This window comes from Cupressus sempervirens, chromosome 6 (assembly GCF_028749045.1).
Source record: "Cupressus sempervirens isolate cs-2001-9-10 chromosome 6, ASM2874904v1, whole genome shotgun sequence".
Lineage (NCBI taxonomy): Eukaryota > Viridiplantae > Streptophyta > Pinopsida > Cupressales > Cupressaceae > Cupressus > Cupressus sempervirens.
In genome coordinates this window covers 500457214-500462996 of record NC_143123.1, presented here as the reverse complement: position 1 = coordinate 500462996, position 5783 = coordinate 500457214, and positions in this window count along the sequence as shown.

Sequence of the window (5783 nt, the reverse complement as noted above, 5' to 3'; positions counted from 1 at the left end):
TAATTTTCAAGAAATGATTATAGAAACCAAAAGAGAACCCATAGATGTTATTTATTGCAAGATTCAGATGTAGTGGGGGTTCTTCTCTTCACCAATAGTTCTACAACTATAGGAAAGATAGAATACAATTTTGATGTGTAGTGATAGTAACAGGGAGGGAGAATATAAGTGTTATTTCCATTTTTCTGCAACTTGACTGTAATGACAGAGATAAAATAATATTGTTATTGTTTTTTTATGCATCTAAAATAAAAGAGAGTTTCATATATCAGATTCTAAAGTCTAAATATGGTTTTCTTGGATTGAAAATGATTATACAATCATTTCTTTCATGTTTTAGGTGCAGTTTTGCATTATCATTCATTTTCTACAAAATAAAATAATATTTCTTTGCACTTCCCCTATGATATGAGAGACTAAATAGGTGGTCACGTGGCTATTTGTTCATTTTTCTTTGTTCATTGGATAGTTTATAAATCTTATAATTATATTTATTCAATAATGATGGGTAAATGCTAGAAAACCTTTGCGTCTTTTAGTAAAAGACATAACCAACTATTTAAATTCTTTGAATATTTTTCTAAGAGGGAGTTGTACCTCTCAACTCAGAGGAAAGCTATCAATCTCATGATAGTATTTCCAATTTTTAGTGACAATTGTTCTTTTATTCGAGCATTCTGAGTCATTCTTTGTATTTAATTTTGGAATGACAAAACTGTTTACTAACAACTATAAAATATCACTTCTTAAGAGAATTGGTGCAAGATAAAGAGTTAGATTGGAATATGTGACTACAAAAGAAAAAATTGTAGACATATTCAAAAAGCCATTACCTAAGGATTCTTTTCTGTATCTAATAGGTAAGCCAGGGGTCATTCACCTATCTGAAGCTCACTATATCAATATTAGTGATGCATCAACTAGAACATTTTAAAGATCAATCAGTTGTGTAGTATTGACAAAGGCACATTGTAAATGAATCTATACTTAAGGTACATTAATATTCATTAAGCATTGTATTTGGCATGATATGTCAAAGAGGGAGAAATATATTGCCATATATCATAAAGTTTTTTTGAAAAGAAGGAAAAGTTTTAGAAAATCTGATAAAGAGATGAAGAAAATAATTGTCAAAGAGTAAGAATGAATTTGATAGCAGTTCTAATAGAGAGAGGGAGAAAAATGAAGGCATAATTCACATTGATAGAGGGAGTTTTCTAGAATATTAATTTAAATGAAAATAAAGATATGTTCCTTAGTTTATTCTTACTCCAAAATTTCATGATGTTATGACATGTTGTGCTGTCATCAATGCCAAAGAGGGAGATTGTTGGATACAATTGATTAATTGTGTATTTTCTTTGGTGTTATACAAATGTCATATCATTATCAATCAATATATGTTGAGCTCATTTGGGCATTGAAGACAATTTTCTCTGACTATTTAAAAATCTAGAGTTTGCCTAGATTAGAAGGTGGTGCCTACCAAATTCACTCAAGTGCCAAAAGGAAGTTTGTGGATGATGAGTGATAACCAAGATCACTCGGTTAATGAAGAAAATGTTGGATGGAACTAGTGCTAACCAAGCTCACTTTGTTAACAAAGAAATTTTCCAGTAAGAAATGTTGACCGATCTTCACTTGGTTAACATAGGAAAATCATTTCAGAGTTGGTTTCTACTGAGCAGGGTTAGCTATCGAAGGATTTTGTTATTTAGGCATATTAAGTCTAATTAATCTATTGGTTCTAGTTGACATAGGAAATGAATATTAGTTACTCTAAGTTGTATTCTAGCCAACCTGACAATTTGAAAGACATAAGTATAAGAAGGTCAAGTTTTGGGATAGAGTGTGCAAAGTGCAATAATTGAAGATTTGACAAATGCTAAGAGGAAGGAAATCAAAAGATAAGAAGAATGTGTTTGTGGAGTTGAAAAGATACATTCAATCATGAAGGATCAGGTACAAGCTAGAATAGAGATCTATAATCAGAAATTTAGTTGCATTAAAATTAGGTTAATTCATTGTTACTCTCTAACCATTGTAGCAATGATCTCAATCTCTTAATAGAGTTGGTTTAATAGCCATTTGTAAATCCTCTAACAAGGTGGTAGTTCTATTAAATTGTCTAAAGACCTCTGAAAAGGCCACTCCTAATAGGGTGATTAAATCCTCTAATAGGGTCACACCTAATAGTGTATTTTTTAGCCTTTATTAGGGTTGGCTCCTAATAGGGCTTACTTCAAAAAAGTGAAAATAGTAACTAGCTGCAATTGGTGGTTTTTCCCAAATTGGGTTTCTATGTTAAATCTTGGTGTCAAATGCATTCATGCTATTTTTTTTCTATGCTTGTAGTTAAGTTAAAGTAATGATAACAATAGATAACATCTTAAGATCTGATGTAAATTCATTATTGAGTATACTCATCATTTATCGAGTTACAACATTTTATGTGTGTTTGTCGAGCAGTAATGGTATTAAGTTTTTAGAGTTTATTTTGTACTAACATATAAGGGATCCGAAATTTATTTTTGTGGCAATTGATTCACCCCCTCCCCCCCTCTCAGTTACTCCTCTTATTTTTCCAACATAATGGCCATTGAATGATCAATCAAGTGTGAAAGAAGGTCAAAGGTGAAAGGTCATGACCAATATCTTTTTTTTTTTCAATCGAGGAAAGGGTTGGTTGTACTATAGAAGTTTAATCATTAAAGTTGTCAAGTTTTCATGGGAAATCATAGAGTATTATTATGATAGTGAGTACTTTCTTATTTATTTCTATGTTTCCTTAGCTCATAGATTGTGCTTGCTTATTATAGAAGTATTCTTTCATTTTTAGATGTTGTGTTGAGAACTTTTAGTCACTATAGATAGCTAGCTTTAAATTTTTTATTTTATTATTGCTCACTATTTACCTTACACAACAATTAGGGTTTAAGGCAAGAATGAACTCTCCATCCCAAACACAATAATGGAAAAATTCCATTTTATGTATAGAGCTAGGGGATACAATATAAGAAGTTATTTTGGAGTTATTTGTTGTGCCACCCCCTTGTTTGAATACTTTTGAAACTTATTAGGCTAAGCATCTCTATGTGCTTGGCTAGGAGACAGTTACAAGAAAATGTTGCAGAGGTCAATAGAAAATGTTTGGATGCTTGAAACTATTGAGTAAAAGATGGATTAATATTTTTTTAGTGTTGACATGATGAGTTGTGAAGTGGGTTATAAGGTAAGGTAGGTTTTAGAGAAGACTGTGCCATTAGACTTTAGTAGGGCTAAATTACCACTCAATAGTTAAATGATAAGGAGGACAAACCCAAGTTTGATCTTTTGGATTTTGTTAGGATTAATTGACTTGTGAAAGATCTCTACATTTTTTTGGTATTTCATTTGAAATATTTTTTAGACTAGTGGACAAGTTAGTGAAATAGTTCTATAAGCAAGAGCCCCTAGTGAGGTCTCCTAGTAAAATTTATTGTTTCAACTTAGGAGACTTCTCAAAACCTATTGGTTGGTCTTGAAACTTTATAGAAAGATGGAAGGAAGTGTAAGGGAGTGAAGGAATTCTTACGGCCCTTGAGGGTGCAAGGGAGTGAGGTGTAAGTTGATGTTTGGTTATATTTTAAAGGCTTGTGGTGTATGTAGAAGGTAGAGATGGTTTTGGAAGGTGAATGTGAAGGGCTAGAATAATCATTCACCAAATCTCTATCTAGTGGTAGATCATGAGGGACTTGAGGAAGTATTGGTGGAGCTTAGGATAAGCTCAAGGAAGGAATACAAAGTGTCTTTTGGTAGGTACACACATTACTTGCATCAAATAGTCATCTACAATGTATGGATCTAAGATATTGGCTGATGACAAAGAATGGAAAAAGATTATGGAATAAAGAAAAATTCAAGAATGCGGTGAGGTTGAAAAAGATATATTTATGTACAATATGCTAGCAACAGAAGTATTATTTTTAGCTCTTTCTTAAAATGAATTCATTCAAGTAAAATCCTTAGAGGCATATTGTGAAATTTGGAAAGTTTTAGATTCTACTTGGAAGGTGATAAGCATGCTAAGAGAATCAAATTATAGATTTGGATATGTTTTTTTCATGATGCTAAGATGATGGAAGATGAATTTGTAAGAAGTTATATAGGTAGAATATCATAAATTATTTCCAAACTTAAGTCTTTCAATGGATCTAAAGACTTAGATGAGATTATATGGAAGATCTTGAAAACCCTAACACCATCATTCAGGAAGACAACACAGATGATTGAGAAAGTGATACCTTGAACTAAGAGGTTTACTAGAGAACTCTTATTTAAGGATTTAAAGTAGCAGAAGTGAGCTTGACATGATCTAGAGATTTTCCAAGAGCAGAAACTACTTTTAGTACATTAAGTGTATACTCTTTTTTGTCAAGAAGTATAAGAGCTAGTGGAGACTATGTTAGTGGTAGAAGATCAAGATATGTGTAGAACAAAAGGATTGTAGAGTGAATTTTCCTTCCTATAAGGAGAGAACCATATGGTAATAGAATATTTAAAATTTAGACTTGAAATAAATTTTATCATTATGCTTTGAGTTTCCTAAAAGAGAGAAAAATTATAAAAGGAATTTAAAGTCTAGAAAACCTAAAGATTGTTTGTATGCAAATGAGAATGATGAATTTGATGAAAATATTTAGAGTGAAAGTGGTGATGAGCTAGGATTTGTAACTATTAAAGAAGAAGTTAGAGAAGAAAAAGACCTAGTTTCACAAGTTGAAAATAAAGCTAATTCGATTATAGATAGTGGTTGTTCACATCATATGACTGGTGAAATAAATTATTTTTTTAAGGTTCAATAGTCACGATGGAGGAATTATCAGAGTTAGTAGCAATGTAGATTTTCATATCAAGGGAATAGGATCTTCTATTCTTGATGGAAAGACTAAAACTAAAGATGTTTACTTTGTTGATGGATTAAAGGATAACCTATTGAGTTTTGGAAAGTCAACTGATAAATGATATTAGTTACAATTCAAAAAGAAGACATGCATTATCAAGGATAAAAATGTTAAGTACATTGTCACTAGTACAAGATCGAGACATAATTTTTGTAAGCTGAACCCTATAGATATGACATGTTTGGTTGCAAAAGTGGATAGCAATTGATTATGGAAATTAAGTTTTTTGGGATATAAACTATGTTAATATTGTGAGGGCTAGTAATACATTTTATTTCCATAGATTTACCTAAAATTGTGAAGCCTAATATTGTTCTGTGTAAAGAATATGTTATGGTCCTTTCCTAATAATAAGTTCTCCACTACATCAAAATTTGAGATTGTTTATAGAGATTTGAGTGGTCATGCTAAAACAAGAGAATTCTACATTTAAAGGTACACTTCATGGTTTTTGTTGATGAATTTAATAGGATGATGTGGATAGTGTTCAAAAGAAAGTCTGAGGCATTTGAAAAGTTTAAATTGTTTAAGAATAGAGTTGAGAATGAATTTGGAGCGAAGATTAAATGTTTAAGATTAGATAGAGGTAGACAATTTACCTCAAATGAGTTTAACACATTTTGTAAGGTGAATGGAATTAAGAGATGGCTATCAACACCTAAGAGTTTTGAGAAAAATGGAATTGTTGAAAGAAGAAATAGGTTTTTAATAAAAGCAACAGGAGCCATGATGTTTGAGAATGATGTTTCAAAGACATTTTGGAGAGAAGTAGTCAATACAAAAATATACAATATGAATAGAGTGCAGATAAGAAAACGTAGAAAGAAGACTCCCTATGAA